This window comes from Pristis pectinata, chromosome 12 (genome assembly GCF_009764475.1).
Source record: "Pristis pectinata isolate sPriPec2 chromosome 12, sPriPec2.1.pri, whole genome shotgun sequence".
In the NCBI taxonomy this organism is placed as follows: domain Eukaryota; kingdom Metazoa; phylum Chordata; class Chondrichthyes; order Rhinopristiformes; family Pristidae; genus Pristis; species Pristis pectinata.
The window spans coordinates 53,074,773-53,098,080 of NC_067416.1; the positions used below are offsets into that span (position 1 = coordinate 53,074,773).

The 23,308-nt window shown below is 47.9% G+C and overlaps 1 pseudogene; it reads right to left on the bottom strand.

Annotated features, from left to right (window-relative positions):
- The window catches only part of LOC127576418 (zinc finger protein 850-like), a 93,281-nt pseudogene extending 78,176 nt beyond the window's left edge, over positions 1–15,105 (bottom strand).
- Between the last annotated feature and the right edge of the window lie 8,203 nt (positions 15,106–23,308).

A 23,308-nucleotide genomic window follows, 5' to 3' on the forward strand; every position in this document is an offset into this window, starting at 1 on the left:
GCTCTTGCTCTGCCCCTTCCCTGCTTCATCTTTATATTTCCCACGTCGTCTCCTTCATAGAAATGTTACGAGTCAGGTTGCTACTTGGGGAGTGTCCCTTTAAGGCGCCTGAATGGCAGTGTGTGTGGCTTTGTCCGACTACTAAGAGTGGGAGCTTCTAAAACTGGAATGCTGCAGGTGTCTGAAGGAGGATTCATTGAAGTGCTGGCAACTGCAGATATTCTGTGAGCTGCTTCTCAAACCCAGCAACAGGAGAGAGAGAGAAAGAGAGAGAGAGATAGCACTGACTGTCGGTATCTTGTCTCTATGGGTGAAGCACAATCGTTGTGACTGTCACTTTACAATCCACGTGTGGATTTCTGGAGCAATCTGTGTTGTCCACATTGTTGTTAAGCTGTACCGGAGAACAGGTATATCTGTGGGCGGCCACGTCTCGAGTGCCCTTGGAGAGGCAGATATTTCTGATTAAAAGCAACGGAGATCTTCGGCGATTGAGGTGTTGTATGAGTTCCATTGTGGAACTTGTGGAGTTCATGAACTGCTCTTGACATTCTCTCTACATTCTACTGTGGCTTTCAGAAGCCTTTGCTCACTGTGTTGCTTCATGACTTGCTGAACTGAACTTTGAGAACTGTTCCCAGACTTGGGGGGGGGGGGCGTTTGGGAACTTGCCAGACACACACTTCAGTTTATTTTGGGGTCAATATCTGATATAGAAACATAGAAAACCTACAGCACAATTCAGGCCCTTCGGCCCACAGAGCTGTGCCGAACATGTCCCTACCTTAGAAATTACTAGGCTCACCCATTTTACTCAGCTCCATGTACGAATCCAAAAGTCTCTTAAAAGACCCTATCGTATCCGCCTCCACCACCGTTGCCGGCAGCCCATTCCACACACTCACCACTCTCTGAGTAAAAAACTTACCCCTGACATCTCCTCTGTACCTACTCCCCAGCACCTTAAACCTGTGTCCTCTTGTGGCCACCATTTCAGCCCTGGGGAAAAGCCTCTGACTATCTACCCGATCGATGCCTCTCATCACCTTATACACCTCTATCAGGTCCCCCCTCATCCTCCGTCGCTCCAAGGAGAAAAGGCCGAGTTCCATCAACCTGCTTTCACAGGGCATGCTCCCCAATCCAGGCAGCATCCTTGTAAATCTCCTCTGCACTCTTTCTATGGCTTCCACATCCTTCCTGTAGTGAGGTGACCAGAACTGAGCACAGTACTCCAAGTGGGGTCTGTTTTTATTTCTCTTATTATTACAAGTAGTTATTAATAAATAGATTCTAACATTTATACATGGCTCATTGTGATTCTACTGTTGCTGATACATAACAGAACATCGAACACTCAGCACAGTACAGGCCCTTCAGCCCACAATGTTATGCCAACATTTTATCCTGCTCTAAGATCTATCTAACCCTTCCCTCCCACATAGCCCCCCCATTGCTCTATCATTCATGTGTCTATCTAAGAGTCTCTTAAATGTTCCTAATGTATCTGCGCCCACAACCTCTGCTGGCAGTGTGTTCCACGCACCCACCACTCTCTGTGTAATAAAAACTTACCCCGGACATCCCCCTTATACCTTCCTCCAGTCACCTTAAAATTATGTCCCCTCGTGTTAGCCATTGTCACCCTGGGGAAGAAATCTCTGACTGTCCACTCGATCTATGCCTCTTATCACCTTGTACACCTCTAGCAAGTCACCTCTTGCAGGATATTAAACTCCAGCCCAGTCATAACAGCAGAACACACACTAAGATATCTTTATTAGTCACATGTACATCGAAACACACAGTGAAATGCATCTTTTGCATAGAGTGTTCTGGGGGCAGCCCGTAAGTGTTGCCACGCTTCCAGCACCAACATAGCATGCCCACAACTCTCTGTGTAAAAAAAAATTTACCCCTGACATCCACCTTATACCTTCCTCCGATCACCTTAAAATGATGTCCCCTCGTGTTAGCCATTGTCGCACTGAACCATTTCGGTCCTGAGGAAGGGTCTTGACCCGAAACACAGACCATTTCCCTCCACAGATGCTGCCCGACCCGCTGAGTTTCTCCAGCATCTTGTGTTGAACCAACCAGCCTGCCGGCTTTTTGGATGCGGGAGAAAACTGGAGCACCGGGCAAAATCCCACACGGTCACAGGGAGTACGTGCAAACTTGGAAAGGAGGAGGATGAGAGGAGACATGATAGAGGTATATAAAATATTGAGAGGAATAGATAGAGTATACAGTCAGCGCCTCCTTCCCAGGGCACCAATGCTCAAGACGAGAGGTCATGGCTTTAAGGTTATGGGTGGGAGGTTCAGGGGAGATGTCAGAGGGAGGTTTTTCACCCAGAGAGTGGTTGGTGCATGGAATGCACTGCCTGGGGTGGTGGTGGAGGCAGATACATTGAACAGGTTCAAGAGCTTGTTGGATAGGCATATGGAGGAGTGTGAGATAGAGGGATATGCGGGAGGAAGGGGTTAGGTAGTGTGAGGGTGGTCTGATGGACGGCACAACATGGTGGGCCGAAGGGCCTGTTTTGTGCTGTATGGTTCTATGGTTCTATGGTTCACACGGGATGTCAAGACTGAACCTGGGTCACTGGGGTTCTGAGGCAGCAACTTTACAATCCTAGAGGCAATTCAGAGAAGGCTTTCCAAGTATAGGTATTGCTTTATTATTGTCACTTGTACCGAGATACAGTGAAAAACTTGTCTTGCATACTGAACGTACAGGTCAATTCATTACACAGTGCAGTTACATTGGGTCAGTACAGAGTGCATTGAGATAGTACAGGTAAAAACAATAACAGTACAGAGTAAAGTGTCACAGCTACAGAGAAAGTGCAGTGCAATAAGGTGCAAGGTCACAGCAAGGTAGATGGTGAGGTCAGAGTCCACCTCATCGTATAAGGGAACGGTTCAATAGTCTTATCACAGTGGGGTAGAAGCTGTCCTTGAGCCTGGTGGTACGTGCCCTCAGGCTCCTGTATCTTCTACCCGATGGGAGAGGAGAGAAGAGAGAATGTCCCAGGGGGGTGGGGTCTTTGATTATGCCGGCTGCTACACCAAGGCAGCGACATCAATTCTGATTCTTGGGGAGAAGGCCTCCACTCGGACTTTAGAAAAACAAAAGCTGGTTCGAATGAATCATAAAATTTCTAAGAGGACCTGACTGAGGTAGAGTCTGAGGAGATGCAGTGAGGGGGAATCCACTTCAGGGGCATAGTTTCAGACCAAAGGGAATGGAGATAAGGAAGGGTCTGTCAATCAGCCTCTTCGGGGGAGAGGAAGAGAAACACCGACGTCATATTGTAGTTATTCCGAGCTTTGAAACACCCTCTCGTTATGTACCAGCAACAAAAGAAACACACCGAGTCGTGTGTAAGTGTAGAAACTATTTTATTAATAACTACTTACAATAATAAGAAAGAAAAAGTAAAAATGTTAGATATTAAACATTAACCCCAAAACTAAACTCAAGGTGTGTGTGTGTGTGTGTGGCAAATTCCCAAACTCCCAAGTCCAGGAATAGTTCTCAAAGTTCAGTTCAGCAAGCCGTAAGGTGAAACGTGAGCAAAGGCTTCTGCAAAACCACCATTGACTGCAGACAAAACGTAGAGAGTAAATACAGACATTACGAAATCCAAATATTCCACGAGGGAACCCATACGACACCTCAGTGTCTACTCAGCAGTGACTACTCCGAAGTATCTGCCACCCCGAAAGGCATCCGAGACGTGGCCGTCCACACAAATACCTGTTTCCCTCTACAGGTTAACGACAAAGTGGACTCCAGTGGATTACTCCAAAAATCCATCCATGGATTGTAGTGACAGGCTTTCATCCATTGATACAGAGACCAGCAGGCAGTGTCTCTATCTCTCTCCCCTCTCTCTCCTCCTGACTAAACCAAAACATCAGCACGTCGTCATCTCCTGTTGTCGTGGTGACGCCACACACACACACACACACACACACACACACACACACACACACACGCACTACTGTACTATGTCTTAAAGGGACATTCACCAACTAGTAACCTAATCCGTAACACTCTGTAAAAGTAGTTGAGAACATAAGGGTTAATTTTATTCAGCTTCTGTGGCCTAAACATGGTGTGACGATAGTTGAGACGCATGATGTGCCAGGTGCTTGTGTAAATCAAAGTAGTTAGCTAAGGGAGTATCCTGTCTCTGCTAGCTGTTTGCGATAAGCGGTTCGCCTTGGAGCCTGGAGCTGTCTGTGACTTCAGACTGTGGCATGATGAACTGTTGCTGAGTTACAGACCACCCAAGGATAGGAAAGTAATGGATAATGAAGCAAAAATTAAATCGTTATCGATGGCTTGGTATGTGAAGCTTAGCACGTAGGCTTCTTTGTTTTAAGTATAAAAGGAGGGACCCTGGCATGTGAATCTCTGAGTGGGGGGGGGGGGGGGGGTCAGTACAGAGCTCGGGTTACACTGTTTACTCTTTCTCTGTATCTCTCACTCCTGCTAGCAAAAGAAAAATAAAGCCCTTGTTGTATGCTGCTTGGTTCAGTTTGCGTTTGTTTTATCACAGCGGCTTGACCATCACACCTCTGATTCTTTTTCAATCTTTTTATTAATTTTCAAATTAATACAGATTAGTACATATAACATCGGTAATTATACACGTAATACAAAGAGATCAGGAGGACAATCATGACACATATAGTCATAAAGAATAAAAAATATATTCGAGGCCCCACGGTTTCTTGGTAAACGAATATATTACAAGAAAAAAATCAAAAAGAGAAAGATTTATTATATAAAAAACACCAAGTCAATAAAATTTATAAGTAATAAAACAAACTAAAAAAAAAATTTCAAAAGAAAAAAAACCACTGATATTTCTCGATGAACAAAGAGCGTAGTTATGGCATCAACTCAACTTTTCGACGTTCAAAGATTGTTTTAAAGGGATCTGTATCATATGAAAATATTGAATGAATGGACTCCAAACTTCCTCAAATTCAAGCGAAGGATCAACAGTGCCCACTCCCAACTTTTTCTAAGTTTAAACATGATGTAGTTTGAGAGAACCATCGAAAAGTAGTGAGAGGTGTTGGATCCTTCCATTTAAATAAAGTGGATCGCTTGGCCATTAATGTAACAAAGGCCATCATCCGACAAGCAGCAGCAGGTAGGTGGCCAGATTCCATCACTGGTAGCCCAAAAATTGCCGTGATTGGGTGAGGTCGTAAATCAGTATTCAATACAGTCGAAATAATGTTAAATGTGTCCTTGCAATATTTTTCCAAAAGAGGACAGGACCAAAACACGTGTGTCAGGGAAGCCACCTCCCAATTACATCTGTCACAGATAGGATTTATATGGTGATAAAAACGGGCTAATTTGTCCTTCGACATATGGGTCCTGTGTGCCACCTTAAACTGTATCAAAGAGTGTCTGGCACACATTGAAGATGTATTAACTAATTGAAGAATTTTCTTCCATGTCTCTGTAGGTAAAAGTTTCTGGAGTTCTCTCTCCCATTCATTCTGAATTTTATCACGTGTCTCTGGACGTATTTTCACAATTAGACACCTCAGATTCTAATCAGCAGGCAGGCCGCTGCTGACCCTGACGTAAGGGGTGGTTACTCACCCTCTGGGGTATTCAAGGGAGAAATTTGGAGATTGTGAACCTGAGGATAGTGGCATCAGGCAGGAGAACGGACAAGGTGCAGGATCAGCCGGGGCCTCGCTGGTCAGCTTCTGGCCAAACCGTCATTCGCCGTTCTTCCAGTCTGATTCCCTCCTTCTCAGAGGCCGTTCACCACACTGCTATTCCCAAGCCCTCAAAACCCTGCCCTGTGCTGATCCCCATCTCTGGTTACGAACCCTGCTCTGTTGAGCAGCCAGCTAATGGTCCCTACTCTGTTCTCAAACTGGAGAGAGGACAGTCCTGTTAGAAGCTGCAGAGAGTTGTGGACACAGCCCAGCGCGTGACGGACACCAGCCTCCCCTCCTTGGACTCTGTCTTTACCTCTCGCTGCCTTGGTGAAGCAGCCAGCATAATCAAAGACCCCACCCACCCGGGACATTCTCTCTTCTCTCCCATCCGGTAGAAGATACAGGAGCCTGAGGGCACGTACCACCAGGCTCAAGGACAGCTTCTACCCCACTGTGATAAGACTATTGAACAGTTTTCTTACACAATGAGATGGACCCTGACCTCACGATCTACCTTGTTGTGACCTTGCACCTTGTTGCACTGCACTTTCTCTGTAGCTGTGACAGTTTACTCTGTACTGTTATTGTTTTTACCTGTACTACCTCAATGCACTCTGTACTAATTCAATGTAACTGCACTGTGTAATGAATTGACCTGCACCAACAGTATGCAAGACAAGTTTTTCACTGTACCTTGGTACAAGTGACAATAATAAACCAATACCAATTGCAGTAACCCCCAGCCCTTTTGAGTGCAGGTAAAATGGCCAGGAACATAGATCATAGAACACATGAAGTTGAAAAGAATTGTGACCATTGCATTCTCCCTCAGCCCAAGAGTCCTGAGAGACAGGGAATATCTGCGACAAAAGCCCAGTGAGTTTGTGTTCTTCTTCAGTCTCCAGGGCAGGCATGGTAGTGCAGCGGTTAGCATAACGCTATTACAGCGCCAGCGACCCGGGTTCAATTCGCGCCGCTGTCTGTAAGGAGTTTGTACGTTCTCCCCGTGTCTGCGTGGGCTTCCTCCGGGTGCTCCGGTTTCCTCCCACATTCCAGAGATGTACGGGTTAGGAAGTTGTGGGGGTGCTATGTTGGCGCCAGAAGCGCGGCGACACTTGCGGGCTGCCCCCCAGAACACTCTACGCAAAAGATGCATTTCACTGTGTGTTTCGATGTACAAGTGACTAATAAAGATCTTATCTTATCTGAAAGTCACGCAGAGAATACCATTTGGAACCCATCACCACAGGGAGGGGGTTGAGGTGAACCATAGGGGTAGATTTAATGGGACACAGCAGAAAACGAAATGCAAGGATATCCTGACAGTGTAATTGGGGGGGGTGGGGGGGGTGTGTGGAGAGACTGGTGCCGGACAGAAACACCTGGCAGGGACCAGCTGGGCCGAGTATAAAAGCTGGCTGGAAATGTAAGGGTTAATGGTGCGACTATACAGTGGCATGCAAAAGTTTGGGCACGCATGGTCAAAATTTCTGTTACTATGAATAGCTAAGCAAGTGAAAGATGACCTGATTTCCAAAAGGCATAAAGTTAAAGACGACACATTTCTTTAATATTTTAAGCAAGATTACTTTTTTATTTCCATCTTTTGCAGTTTCAAAATAACAAGAAAAGCGCCTGAAGCAAAAGTTTGGGCACCCTGCATGGTGAGTACTTAGTAACACCCCCTTTGGCAAGTATCACAGCTTGTAAACGCTTTCTGTAGCCAGCTAAGAGTCTTTCAATTCTTGTTTGGGGGATTTTCACCCATTCTTCCTTGCAAAAGGCTTCTAGTTCTGTGAGATTCTTGGGCCGTCTTGCATGCACTGCTCTTTTTAGGTCTATCCACAGAATTTCGATGATGTTTAGGTCTGGGGACCGTGAGGGCCATGGCAAAACTTCCAGCTTGTGCCTCGAGGTAGTCCATTGTGGATTTTGAGGTGTGTTTAGGATCATTATCCTGTTGTAGAAGCCATTCTCTTTTCACCTTCAGCTTTTTTTTAAACAGATGGTGTGATGTTTGCTTCCAGAATTTGCTGGTATTTAATTCCCCAAACTTTCCTGCATCCTTACCACAAAATTCAGCGTCAGGAGTTTGCAAAGGAACATCTAAACAAGCCTGATGTATTTTGGAAACAAGTCCTGTGGACTGATGATGTTAAAATAAAACTTTTTGGCTGCAATGAGCAAAGGTAAGTTTGGAGAAAAAAGGGGTGCAGAATTTCATGAAAAGAACACCTCTCCAGCTGTTAAGCAGGGGGGTGAATCGATTATGCTTTGGGATTGTGTTGCAGCCAGTGGCACGGGCAACATTTCACTGGTAGAGGGAAGAATGAATTCAATTAAATACCAGAAAATTCTGGAAGCAAACATCACACCGTCTGTAAAAGAGCTGAAGATGAAAAGAGGATGGCTTCTATGACAGGATAACGATCCTAAACACACCTCAAAATCCACAATGGACTACCTCCAGAGGCTCAAGCTGAAGGCTTTGCCATGGCCCTCACAGCCCCCGGACCTAAACATCATCGAAATTCTGTGGATAGACCTCAAAAGACATGCAAGACGGCCCAAGAATCTCACAGAACTAGAAGCCTTTTGCAAGGAAGAATGGGCGAAAATCCCCCAAACAAGAATTGAAAGACTCTTAGCTGGCTGCAGAAAGCATTTACAAGCTGTAATACCTGCCAAAAGGGGGTGTTACTGAGTACTGACCATGCAGGGTGTCCAAACTTTTGCTTCAGGCGCTTTTCCTTTTTTGTTATTTTGAAACTGTAAAAGATAGAAATAAAAAAGTAATCTTGCTTAAAATATTAAAGAAATGTGTTGTCTTTAACTTTATGCCTTTTGGAAGTCAGGTCGTCTTTTACTCGCCCAGCTATTCACAGTAACAGAAATTTTGACCAGGGGTGCCCAAACTTTTGCATGCCACTGTAGATCCGCCAGGGCGTGATATTGCTTCAACCATGGTGTGACGATAGTTATAAATGTAAGATGTGCAGGTGCTGGTGAGAAACAAAGAAGTGCTTAAGACATAAGAACAATTCAGCACAGAACAGACCCTTCGGCCCACAATGTTGTGCCGACATAGCTAATCCCTCCTACCTACAGAATGCCCGCATCCCTCCATTTTCCTCTCATTCAAAGCCCCCGATGAGTTTCCCTCCACCACCCCATCAGGCGACGCATTCCAGGCATCCACCACTCTCTCAGTAAAAAAAAAACGTACCCCTCGCGTCTGTTCTGAACCTATCCCCTCTCACCTTAAATGCATGCCCTCCTGTATTGGGTCGCACGATAATGGGGAAAAAGATCTTGCTTGTCCACCCTATCTATGCCCCTCATAATCTTACACACTTCCAACAGATCACCCCATACCTTGTTTTGCTAAAAGCTCGCTGGAAGCAATTGCCCTAGTACGTGCAACTTCCCACAGATTATAAAACTAGGGACACTAACCAGTAAACCTCCGAGTGGGGATCAGTACAGAGCTCGGGTTACACTGTTTACTCTTTCTCTGTATCTCTCACTCCCGCCAGCGTTAAACTAATAAAGCATTAATCGTACGTTCCTTGGTTCTGCTGTTGTCTGATTTATTACAGAGCGCGGGTCGACCTTTACAGAGTGGCCTCTCTACAGCAAAGATCTGAGACACAGGGTTTTAAACAGAACTGATTTATTCATTACAGATACAGAATATTAAACTCCAGCCCGTTTATAGTAGTGGCTAACATCAGAAGAAACAAACTCCAACTGTGCCCAATCCTGGGAGCAATGAGCAGCAGCAATAAACTACAGAATCCTACAACGGCAGTCCCCTGTGAACTTGTGTGTGGTTTCAGCAGCTGTAGTGGTGAAATATTCAACGTACATGTTCAATCTTTCTCCTCAGTGTGAATTCGCTGGGGTTTCATTAGCAGGCATGACTAAATGAACCCCATCCCAGACGGAGCAGGCGAATGAGCCCTCCCTGGCGTGAATTAACTGGTGCGTCAGTAGTTGGGACGACCGAGCGAAGCCCTTCCCACACACGGAGCAGGTGAATGGCCTCTCCCCTGTGTGAACCCGCTGGTGCTTCAGCAGCTGAGACGACTGAACAAATCCCCTCCCGCACTCGGAGCAGGTGAACGGCCTCTCCCCGGTGTGAATTCGCTGGTGTATCAGCAGGTTGGACGACCGAGCGAATCTCTTCCCGCACATGGAGCAGGAGAACGGCTTCTCCCCGGTGTGAATCTGCTGGTGTATCAGCAGCTCAGACGACCGGCTGTACCCCTTCCCACACTCGGAGCAGGTGAACGGCCTCTCCCCGGTGTGAATTTGCTGGTGTATCAGCAGGCTGGATGACCGGGCAAATCTCTTCCCGCACTCGGAGCAGCTGAAAGGCCTCTCCCCGGTGTGAACTCGCTGGTGCGTCATCAGGCTGGACGACTGGGTAAACCTCTCTCCGCACTCAGTGCAGCTAAATGGCCTCTCCCCGGTGTGAACCCGCTGGTGTCTCACCAGGTGGGACGACTGAGTGAACCCCTTCCCGCACTCGGTGCAGGTGAACAGCCTCTCCCCGGTGTGAAACTGCTGGTGCCTCATCAGGCTGGAGGACCGAGTGAACTTCTTCCCGCACTCGGAGCAGGTGAACAGCCTCTCCCCGGTGTGAACGATCTGGTGCGTCAGCAGGTGGGACGACCTCGCAAACCCCTTCCCACACTCGGAGCAGGCGAACAGCCTCTCCCCGGCGTGAGCTCGCTGGTGTGTCATCGGGCTCCCTGAATCCTTTCCCCACACTCAGTGCAGACGAACAGGCTGCCCCCCACCAGCCCCCGTGTGAATTTATCAGGTCGGATGACCCAGTGAATCCCTTCCCTCTCTTGGGGCAGTTGAACGTCCTATCGGATGACCCGGTGAATCCCTTCCCTCTCTTGGGGCAGTTGAACGTCCTATCGGATGACCCGGTGAATCCCTTCCCTCTCTTGGGGCAGTTGAACGTCCTATCGGATGACCCAGTGAATCCCTTCCCTCAGTTGGGGCGGTTGAACGTCCTATCTCCAGTAAGGATGTGCTGGTGTGTTCTTGCGGCCCTGCATCAATGGTTTTTCAACAAGTATATAACACACTGAACTTCATTCCAGACACACAGCAGACGCACAAGTTTCCAGATGGAGGGGGGAGTCCTTCCAAGATTCAACAGCCCACACTGATACATCAATTTTATCAAGGAAATAATTTGCTCACTCTTTCAGAGACGTGAAGAAAATTTACGTGGTTTCTCACCAGGTGGTTCATCAAAAACTAACAGACAAGCATCTCCTCTTCTGTATCCAGAGATCGATGACAGTCAGGTAGTGAGTGAGCTGACCGACACTGCAGATCTGATGTGATGCTGAGTCTGAGATTCCCATCCACAAATCCTCTGCTTGTTCTGTAAGATAAGATTTCTTTATTAGTCACATGTACATCGAAACACACAGTGAAATGCGTCTTTTTGCGTAGTGTGTTCTGGGGGCAGACCGCAAACGTCGCCACGCTTCCAGCGCCAACGTAGCACGCCCACAACTTCCTAACCCGTATGTCTTTGGAAATGTGGGAGGAAACTGGAGCACCCGGAGGAAACCCACGCAGACACACGGGGAGAACATACAGACTCCTTACAGGCAGCGGCTGGAATTGAACCCGGGTCGCTGGCGCTGTAATAGCGTTATGCCGACCGCTACACTACCACCTCTCGAACTCTGCAGTCCTAACCAATCCTAAACACTCTCTCTCTCTCTCTGTGGGTTAAAAGAAATAGCTTCTTCCCAGATAGTTCCTTATTGTTAAGTAGTCCAAAACCTTCAACATGGTGTGATTTTTTTGTTTTGTGCGCTACTTTTGGCTTTAAATAAAGCAGCAGCGAGATTGGGCTGAAATAAATCACATAATTTCACCTCAGCAGTAAATTCTTTCTTAACTTTTTTAAACCTTTACTTACAGCGTGGTAACAGGCCCTTCCAGCCCAACGAGTCCACGTCGCCCATTTTAAACCCCCAAGTTAACCTACCCGTACGTCTTTTTGGAACGTGGGAGGAAACCGGAGCACCCCCGGAGGAAACCCACGCAGACACGCGGGGAGAACGTACAAACTCCTTACAGACAGCGGCGGGAATCGAACACCGATCGCTGGCGCTGTAATAGCATTACGCTGACAGCTACGCTACCGTGCCGCCCCAGAGAAATTCTGTCTCTGATTGCATCATGCTTTTTAAATGTTGCTAGCATTCCCCCCATTAAATATTTTTGTATTGCTTGAATCCAACTTTTCATTTATAAATGCTTGTTGGTACAACTGCCCAACAATATCTGTGACATATTCAATTAAATAATTCTTAAACATTTAACTGTATCTATTTAACTGGGTTAACATTAAGTGAAGGGCTAAACCTGAAAATCCTTTTTAATGCAAGTCGGTATCGGGAGTCAGTACAACTGCACCAGATTGCTGTAAAGCTGAGTCACCAAATACAAAGTTTAGCAAACCCCTGGGTTCAGTGAGTTCGAGATTCAACGGTGAATCTATGACAGAACAAGAGATCATTCCCACTGAGGCAGAGCACGGAAACACATCAAGCAACAATTTACTCTTATCCTGCATTAATGGCACCGTTATTGTCCCCACATCCCAGTCAACTCTCTGCAGATTCTAACACTCAACTTCACCCTTGGACTAATTAACCGTGTACAGTTTCGGGCTCCTGATTTTAAGAAGGGATGTGCTGACGTTGGAGAGGGTTCAGAGAAGATTCACGAGAATGATTCTAAGAATGAGAGGGTTAACACCTGAGGAACGTTTGACGGCTCTTGGGCTGTACTCCTTGGAGTTCAGAAGAATGAGGGGGGGGGGGGAACCTCACAGAAACATTTCGAAAGTTAAAAGGCCTGGACAGAGTCGATGTGGCAAAGTTGTTTCCCACGGTAGGGGAGTCCAGTACAAGAGGGCACGGCTTCAGGATTGAAGGGCGCCCATTCAGAACAGAGATGCGGAGAAATTTCTTTAGCCAGAGAGTGGTGAATCTGTGGAATTTGTTGCTACGGGCGGCTGTGGAGGCAAAGTCATTGGGTGTATTTAAGGCAGAGATTGATAGGTATCTGAGCAGCCAGGGCAGCAAAGGTTATGGTGAGAAGGCGGGGGAGTGGGGCTAAATTGGAGAATGGATCAGCTCGTGATAGAATGCAGAGCAGACCCAATGGGCCGAATGGCCGACTTCTGCTCCTTTGTCTTACCGTCTTAATCAATCAGCTCACCATCGAGAGGAAGCCAGAGCACCCAGAGGAAACCCACAGGGTCACAAGGAGAACGTGCAAACTTCACACGGGCCGCAGAGGTCGGGATTAAACCTGGATCATTGGATCTGTGACGTAGCAGCTCTACCAGTTGTTCCCCTGCGCTGTTGTGTCCTGCTCCATTGCAGTGCCCAGGCAGGGAGGCCTGGAATTCACTAACACACCCACAATAGATAGCCAGGGAACCACTAGCCATCAATGCAATTCAACTGAATGTCGTAGGATCATAGAACAGTGCAGCACAATACAGGCCCTTCACCTAAGACTACCTAACCCCTTCCTCCCACATACCCCTCTATTTCAAATTCCTCCATATGCTTATCTAGTAATCTCTTGAACTTGACCAATGTACCTGCCTCCACCACCACCCCAGGCAGCGCATTCCATGCCCCAACCACTCTCTGGGTAAAAAACCTTCCTCTGATGTCTCCCTTGAACTTCCCACCCATTACTTCAAAGCCATGCCCTCTTGCACTGAGCATTGGTGCCCTGGGAAAGAGGTGCTGGCTGTCCACTCTATCTATTCCTCTTAATATTTTGTACACCTCTATCATGTCTCCTCTCATCCTCCTTCTCTCCAAAGGGTAAAGCCCGAGCTCCCTTAGTCTCCACCAAAAATATAATGATTCCTCGATACTGCATTTTCAACCATGACTTTGTCCTTGAATCTCTCTGGGGTGAGGTCTGAGGCCACAACCCTCAAGTTCCTGGGAGTGAACATCACCAACAGCCTGTCCTGGTCAAATCAGGTAGAGGCCACGGCCAAGAAAGCTCACCAGCGCCTCTACTTCCTCAGGAGGCTAAAGAAATTTGGTTTGTCCCCTTTGACTCTCACCAACTTTTACCGATGCACCATAGAAAGCATCCCATCTGGATGCATCACGGCTTAATACGGCAACTGCTCTGCCCAGGACCGCAAGAAACTGCAGAGAGTTGTGGACACAGCCCAGCACATCACAGACACTAGCCTCCCCTCCTTGGACTCTGTCTTTACCTCTCATTGCCTTGGTGAAGCAGCCAGCATAATCAAAGACCCCACCCACCCGGGTCATTCTCTCTTCTCTCCTCTTCCATCGGGTAGAAGATACAGGAGCCTGAGGGCACATACCACGAGGCTCAAGGACAGCTTCTACCCCACTGTGATAAGACTATTGAACAGTTCCCTCATATGATGAGATGGACTCTGACCTCACGATCAACCTTGTTGTGACTTTGCACCTTATCGCACTGCACTTTCTGTCGCTGTGACGCTTTACTCTGTACTGTTATTGTTTTTACCTGTACTACCTCAATGCATTCTGTACTAACTCAATGTAAATGCACTATGTAATGAATTGAGCTGTACAATTGGCATGCAGGACAATTTTTTCACTGTACCTCGATACAAGTGGCAATAAGAAACCAATGCAAAACAAAGTTTTTCACTGTACCCCGGTAAATAAACCAATTGACCATCTTGTGTCTGCACTTCACACATATTATGACCTTGCAGCTCATTGCACTGCACTTTCTCTGTAGCTGTGACACTTTACTCTGTACTGTTATTGTTTTTACCTGTAGTACATCAATTCACTCTCTACTATCTCAATGTAACTGCACTGTGTAATGAATTGACCTGTACGGTCGGTTTGCAAGACAAGTTTTTCACTGTACCTCAGTACAAGTGACAACAATAAACCAATCTACCAACGTGGGTGGTACACCCGCTCCCATTCCCTCCGCCTGCGCTTCCAAACACGCCCTGCCAGACCGGCGGGGAGAGCGCCGGCCGCGTCAAGCCATGGCCGCCTCTCTACCCACAATCCCCCGGCAGCCAGAAACCGGTCTATCCCTCACGGTGCCAGCGACGCGCATGCGCGGCGAAGAGCGGGCCGAGGCCTCGGGTCCGGCCGCGGACGTTGGGCTGAGGGGCGGGGGGGGTGGAGGGGGTAAAAGGACCGGGACCATCCTCAGGTCGGGTCCGAAGGCCGCACCGGTTCTTCCCCCGGCCGGAGGCGGCTCCACAGGCCGAGCCCCAGAGGCTGATGAACCGCCCGGCCCACAGCCCCGCTCCTACCTGCCGCCGGAGCCTCCGGAGCCTTTTGTCCGCTGAGCGCATGCGCGCCTTTGCCCCCGGCGCCTGCGCACTCCACCCGCGCAGCTCCCGACGGCGGTTTCTGAAGCGTGGAGGTTTCTGGGTAAAGGCGGCGCCATTGAAAGCTTCTGCCAGCACCCGTTCCCCTTTCCCAAATCGCTCAAACGAAAGAACAGTCAATGCTTTTTTTTTCCGTGGAGGACTCGGCAGCCAATCAGTTACGTGCCAGCAGCAACAGAAACACAACGAGTAAGGCTTAAACGCTGGAATCTATTTATTATCACAGTGGGGTAGAAGCTGTCCTTAAGTCTGGTGGTACGTGCCCTCTATCTTGGTATTGGTATTGCTTTATTATTGTCACTTGTACCGAGGTACAGTGAAAAACGTGTCTTGCAAGCGATCACTCTGTAGCTGTGGCACTTTAATCTGTACTGTTATTGTTTTTACCTGCACTACATCAATGCACTCTGTACTGACTCAATGTAACTGCACTGTGTAATGAATTGAACTGTACGATCGGTTTGTAAGACACGTTTTTCACTGTACCTCGGTACAAGTGACAATAATAAACCAATACCAATACCAATCATACAGGTCAATTCATTACGCAGTGCAGTTACATTGGGTTAGTACAGAGTGCATTGATGTAGTACAGGTAAAAACAATAACAGTACAGAGTAAAGTGTCACAGCTACAGAGAAAGTGCAGTGCAATAAGGTGCGAGGTCACAACAAGGTAGATCGTGAGGTCAGAGTCCATCTCATTGTATAAGGGAACCGTTCAATAGTCTTATCACAGTGGGGTAGAAGCTGTCCTTGAGCCTGGTGGTACGTGCCCTCAGGCTCCTGTATCTTCTGCCCGATGGGAGAGGAGAGAAGAGAGAATGACCCGGGTGGGTGGGGTCTTTGATTATGCCGGCTGCTTCGCCAAGGCAACGAGAGGTAAAGACAGAGTCCAAGGAGGGGAGGCTGGTGTCTGTGATGCGCTGGGCTGTGTCCACAACTCTCTGCAGTTTCTTGCGGTCCTGGGCAGACCAGTTGCCATACCAAGCCGTGATGCATCCAGATAGGATGCGTTCTATGGTGCGTTGGTAAAAGTTGGTGAGTGTCAAAGGGGACAAACCGAATTTCTTTAACCTCCTGAGGAAGTAGAGGCGTTGGTGAGCTTTCTTGGCCGTGGCATCTACCTGATTTGACCAGGACAGGCTATTGGTGATGTTCACTCCCAGGAACTTGAAGCTCTCAACCCTCTCTACCTCAGCACCCTACCTATTGTTACTCTCTACTTATTAATACTCTCTACAGCTCTCTACTTATTATTATTTGTAATAAAAAGAAAAATAGAAATGTTAGATATCAAACATTGACCAAAATAAACCGAAGTGTGTGTGTGGCTAGTTCCCAAACCCCAAGTCTAGGAACAGTTCTCAAAGTTCAGTTCAGCAAGTCATGAAGCAACACGATGAGCAAAAGCTTCTGAAAACCACGTTAGAACGTAGAGACGAGGAGTTTACAAACTCCACAAGTTCCACGACACCCCAATCGCCGAAGATCTCCGTTGCTTTTGGTCAGAATTATCTGCCACCCCGAGGGCACTCGAGACGTGGCCGCCCACAGATATACCTGCTCTCCGGTACAGCTTAACGACAATGTGGACTCCACAGATTGCTCCAGAAATCCATGTGTGGATTGTAAAGTGACAGCCACAACGATTGTGCTTCCCCCGTAGACGCAGAGGCCGGCAGTCAGTGCTACCAGCTCTCACGTCTGTCTGTCTGTTTGTCTCTCACTCTCTCTCTTTGCTGTCAGTGCCTGCAGCTGCCAGCACCTCAGCGAATCCGCCTTCAGACACTTGCATCGTTCCAGTTACAGGAGCTTTCCCCTCCCACTCGCAGCCGTCAGACAAAGCCACACACAGACCGCTGTTCAGGTGCCTTAAAGGGACACTCACCAAGTAGCAACCTGGCTCATGACAAATCTTTCTTTTTCAATCTTTTTATTAATTTTCAAATTAGTACAAAATAATATATGTAACATGAGTAACTCTACTTATGGTGCTAAGAGATCAGGATAGCAATCACAACAGTTAAAATATCTCATCACAAGGAGTGAAATAAAGTAATCTAGACCTTCCGCTCTCTTGTCGAGTGAACAAATACAAAAGGAAAGATTGAAAAGAAATGAAATTTAATTATATGACAAAAGAACCCCAAAATCAATAAAAAACTATTGATAACAGACCCAAAAAACCCCAAAAACTTCAAAAAAAAACCTGGACTGAATATTTCTTCAACTAAAAAAAACATGATTATGTTGTCAGCTCCACTCCTCTGTATTCAAGGGTTATAACAAATCTAACGCAATATGCTCAATTATTTGTGAAAGTCGAAACACCTACAGGTGCTGGAAATTTGAAATAAAGCAATGGAAAAGTTGGAGACACTCAGCAGGTCAGGCAGCATCCGCGGAACGCGATAGAGAGACAGAGAGAGAGAGAGAGCGCGATAGAGAGACAGAGAGAGAGGTAGAGGCCTCATCTGGAATACTGTGCGCAGTTTTGGGTGCCATATCTAAGGAAGGATGTGCTGATGTTGGAGAGGGTTCAGAGGAGACTTACGAGGATGATTCCTGGAATGAAAGGGCTTACGTATGATGAGCGTTTGTCGGCTCTTGGGCTGTACTTGCTGGAGTACAGAAGAATGAGAGGGGAACGTCATAGAGATATTTCAAATGTTGAAAGGACTGGACAGAGTAGATGTGGCCAAGCTGTTTCCCTTGGTGGGTGAGTCCAGGACTAGAGGGCACAATCTTAGAATTAGAGGGTACAGGTTTAAAACAGGGATGAGGAGAAATTTCTATAGCCAGAGGGTAGTGAATTTATGGAATTCCTTGCCATGTACAGCAGTGGAGGCCCGATCACTGGAGGCATTTAAGGAGAAGATAGATAGGTATCTAATTAGTCAAGGTATCAAGGGATATGGGGATAAGGCCGGAAATTGGGGATAGAATAGCTTCCCCCCCCCCACCCCCACCGCCCCATTTCTCATTTCTTTTTCTTTTCTTCCCTTTTCTTTGGAGCAGACTCGATGGGCCGAATGGCCTACTTCCGCTCGTCTTGTGATCTTGTGAGAGGCTGGGAGGTGACGTGGAGGCTGCCAACGAGGGAATCTGCTAGGAAAGGAAAGCGGAGTGTGGGATCAAATATCGCTTGCCAACTCTTTATGTCGTAAAGGGTTTATGGCATTGGGAGTAATATATTACCAAGCATAGTCAAGGTCGAGTTTACTGTCATATGCACAAGTACATGTAAATTGGTTTACTATTGTCACTTGTACAGAGGTACAAGTGAAACACTCGTCTTGCATACCGTTCATGCAGATCAATTCATTCCAACAGCGCGTTGAGGTAGTACAGGGTAAAACAATAACAGAATGCAGAATAAAGGGTGTTACGGTTACAGAGAAAATGCATTGCAGGCAGACAATAAGGTGCAAAGTCACAACGAGGTAGATGGTGAGGTCAGAGTCCATCTCATCGTGTAAGGGAACCGTTCAATAGTCTTACAACAGCGGGACAGAAGCTGTCCTTGAGCCCGGTGGTACGTGCTTTCAGGCTTTTGTACCTTCTGCCCGATGGGAGAGGGAGAAGAGAGAATGAATGTGGGTGGGGTCTTTATCGAGGCAGCGAGAAGTGCAGACAGAGTCCACGGAGAGGAGGCTGGTTTCTGTGATGTGCTGAGCTGTGTCTGCAACTCTCTGCAGTTTTTTGCGGTCACAGTGTTGCTATTACTCAGGTCATGATTAGGATCGTGCAGGTTGGTTTAAGAACCGAATGGTTGTAGCTGTTCTTGGACAGGGTAATGTTTTCATTAGTGAAGTGAAGGCAGCCACAGCAGTAATATTGGAGCCGGCTCATTGCCAGAGATCCCCATGACGCGAACAGATCTAATTATCGAGGAGTTGGCTGAATTATCTCGAGGCACCAGGTCATTCCCCGCAGCGATCGCGAAGTGGGCGCTGATCTCGCTCCCTCCGAGATTATTTTCCATTGCGGAATGTAAATGAACGAGCTTCTTGGTTGAGCTTCACAATCTGCCAATTGGAGTCTCGATCACACTGAAGCGAAACATTGCCCCGTGTATGCTAAGTGGCATTTGGTAAGACCATACAGGTCAGGAGCAGAACCTAGCCATTCAGACCATTGAGTCTGTTCCACCATTCAATCGTGGCTGGTACTCCCTTCAGTCCCTTCTCCCCGTAACACGCACGGCAGCACAGCGGTTAGCGTGACGCTATTACAGCGCCAGTGACCTGGGTTCAAATCCGGCCGCTGTCTATAAGGAGTTTGTACGTTCTCCCCGTGTGTCTGCGTGGGATTCCTCCGGGTGCTCCGGTTTCCTCCCACATTCCAAAGACGTACGGGTTGGGAAGTTGCGGGCGCGCTACGTTGGCGCCGGAAGCGTGGCAACACTTGTGGGCTGCCCCCAGCACACTCTATGCAAAAAGATGCATTTCACTGTGTGTTTCGATGTACATGTGACTAATAAAGATATGTTATAACCCTTAACCCCCTCACCAATCAGGAATCTCTGCCTTAATTTCCCCCAGTGACTTGTCCTCCACCCCCCTCTGTGGCAATGAATTCCACAGATTCACCGCCCTCCGGCTGAAGAAATTCCTCCTCATCTCCATTCTAAAGGGACGTCCCTTCATTCTGAGGCTGTGCCCTCGGATCCCGGACTCTCCCACTGATGGGAACGTCCTCTCCGCGTCCGCTCTATCCCGTCCTTTCAGTACCCGGGAGGTTTCAATGAGATCTCCCCCCGCACCCTCCCCTCATCCTTCTGAACTTTATGGAGTACAGGCCCAGAGACGTCAAACGCTCCTCGTACGTTAAGCCTTTCATTCCCTGGATCGTTCTTGCAAACCTCCTCTGGACCCTCTCCAGGGGCCCAGCACGTCCTTCCTGAGATACGGGGCCCAGAACTGCTCACAATGCGGTCTGACCCATGCCTTATAAAGCCTCAGCAGTACACCCTTGCTTTTACGTTCCAGTCCCCTCGAAACGAATGCTGACATTACATTTGCCTTCTTTACTATGGACTTAACCCACAAGTTAACCTTAAGGGGATCCCTACTTGGACTCCCAAGTCCCTTTGCACCTCTGATTTCTGAATTCTCTCCCCATTTAGAAAATAGTCTACACCTTTATTCACGCATAACAAGTCCATTGTAGTGCAGAGTGGTCCTAGTGTTGCTGTACTGAGGTAGTGATTAGGGTTGTGCCGGTTGGTTCAAGAACTGAATGGTTTGAAGGGAAGTAGCTTTTCTTGAACCCGGTGAGGTGGGGACTTCAGGCTTCTGTACCTCCTGCCCCGACGGGAGCTGCGAGAGGAGGGCATGGCCCGGATGGTGGGGATCTTTGATGATGGACGTTGCCTTCTTGAGGGAGCGCCTCCTGTAGATACTACCCATTGGTATTGGTTTATTATTGTCACTTGTATCAAGGTACAGTGAAAAACGTGTCTTGCACACCGATCGTACAGGTCAATTCATTACACAGTGCAGTTACATTGAGTCAGTACAGAGTGCATTGAGGTGGTACAGGTAAAAACAATAACAGTACAGAGTAAAGTGTCACAGCTACAGAGAAAGTGCAGTGCAACAAGGCGCAGGGTCACAACAAGGTAGATGGTGAGGTCAGAGTCCATCTCATCGTATAAGGGATATGCCAAGGTGCACAACCCCACACTTCCCCACACTGTGTTCCACCTGCCACTTCCTTGCCCACTCTCCCAACCGATCCAAGTCCTCCTGCAGACTCCCTGCCTCTGCGACACTCCCTGCTCCATTCACCTTGGGTCTCGTCTGCCAAACTTGGCCAAGATGCCGTCAGTTCCTCCACCCAGCTCACGAAGCGTATGAAGTTGAGGAGCTGTGGCCCCGACACCCGACCCCTGCAGAACTCCACCGGTCACCCGCAGCCATCCCGAAGAAGGACCCCTTTGTCCCCACTCTCTGACGTCTGCCCGTCAGCCAGTTAACACCAGTTGCCACATGAACTGCTTTGCCCTGACCGAGGACTCCCAACTTTCCATAAAGCAGGAGGGGGTCGGAGGTCTCATGTGGACTACAAGACGGGACAGGACTCAAAATGTGTCGACCCTCGATCCCTGGATGAGTATGTTGATGGACGGGTCGGTAAGTTTGCAGACGATACCAAGATTGGTGGAGTTGTGAATAGTGTAGAAGACTGGCGATGGGTACAGCGGGATGTAGATCAGCTGCAGATGTGGGCAGAGAAGTGGCAGATGGAGTTTAACCCGGATAAATGTGAGGTGTTTCACCTTGGTGGGACTAATGTCAAGAGGCAGTACACACTTAAAGGCAAGACCCTTAAGAGTGTTGAAGAGCAGAGAGACCTTGGGATGCAAGTCCATGGTTCATTGAAAGCGGCTACACAGGTAGATAGGGTGGTTAAGAAGGCTTGTGGAAAACTTGCATTCATTGATCGAGTATAGGAGGCAAGAGGTTATGATGCATCTCTACAGAACTCTGGTTAGGCCGCATTTAGAGTATTGCGTGCAATTCTTGTCACCTCACCACAGGAAGGATGTCGGGGCTTTAGAGAGGACGCAGAGGGGGTTCACCAGGACGCTGCCTGGATTAGAGGTCATGTGCTATCAGGAGAGGGCCGGACAAACTCGGGCTCTTTTCTCCGGAGCGGTGGGGGCTGAGGGGTGATCTGTTGGAAGTGCGTAAGATTCTGAGGGGCATGGATAGGGTGAACGAGCAATGTCTTTTTCCCATTATCAAGCGATCCAATACCAGAGGGCGTGCATTTAAGATGAGAGGGGGGTAGGTTCAGAAGAGATGTGAGGGGTAAGTTTTTTTATTCAGAGCGTGGTGAATGCTTGGAATGCGTTGTCTGATAGGGTGGTGGAGGCAAACTCACCGGGGGTTTTGGATGGGCGGAAAATGGAGGGTTAGGGGCATTCTGTAGGTAGGAGGGATTAGCTATATCGGCACTACAAGGGCCTGTTCTGTGCTGCACTGTTCTATGCTCTATGTGATGTTCAACAGTCATTGGAAAGTAATATTAATGGAGATACAACAGACTGTAGATGCTGGAATCTGGAGCACAGGTTGATTCTGTGGTGAAAGCATACGGTGTATTTTCCTTCATCAATCAGGGAATTGAATTTAGGAGCCGGAGGGTAATGTTGCAGCTATATAGGTCCCTGGTCAGACCCCACTTGGAGTACTGTGCTCAGTTCTGGTCGCCTCACTACAGGAAGGATGTGGAAGCCATAGAGAGGGTGCAGAGGAGATTTACAAGAATGCTGCCTGGATTGGGGAGCATTCCTTACGAAAGCAGGTTGAGGGAACTTGGCCTTTTCTCCTTGGAGAGACGGAGGATGAGGGGGGGACCTGACAGAGGTGTGTAAGGTGATGAGAGGCATCGATCGGGTGGATAGTCAGAGGCTTTTCCCCAGGGCTGAAATGGTGGCCACAAGAGGACACAGGTTTAAGGTGCTGGGGACTAGGTACAGAGGAGATGCCAGGGGTAAGTTTTTTACTCAGAGAGTGGTGAGTGTGTGGAATGGGCTGCCAGCAACGGTGATAGAGGCGGATACGATAGGGTCTTTTAAGAGGCTGTTGGATAGGTACATGGGTAAGCCTAGTAATTTCTAAGGTAGGGACATCTTCGGCGCAGCTTTGTGGGCTGAAGGGCCTGAATTGTGCTGTAGGTTTTCTATGTTCTATGTTCTAAAAACAGTTTGTTTTCTGGAGGAATCCTGCTGGTCGAGCAGCATCTGTGGAGGCAGAAGGATAGTTGATACATCATGTGCTGGTTCTGTATAAACATGAACCACAGGTTTCTAAAACATTGCATCGGATCACTGAAACAGATCTACAGCGGGCGCCATCTCCCCGGGCCTACACTCGGCTCTGGAGCATCTGGACAGTAAAGCCACCTATGTTAGACTTTTGTTTATTGACTACAGCTCTGCCTTCAATACAATAATCCCAAGCAAGCTTGTCGCCAAACTCTGAGACCTAGGACTCAACACCTCCCTCTGTAACTGGATCCTTGACTTTCTAACAAACAGACTGCAATCAATGAGGATAGGCAGCAATACCTCCGGCACAATTATTCTCAACACTGGTGCCCCACAAGGCTGCGACCTCAGCCCCCGACTCTACTCCCTATACACT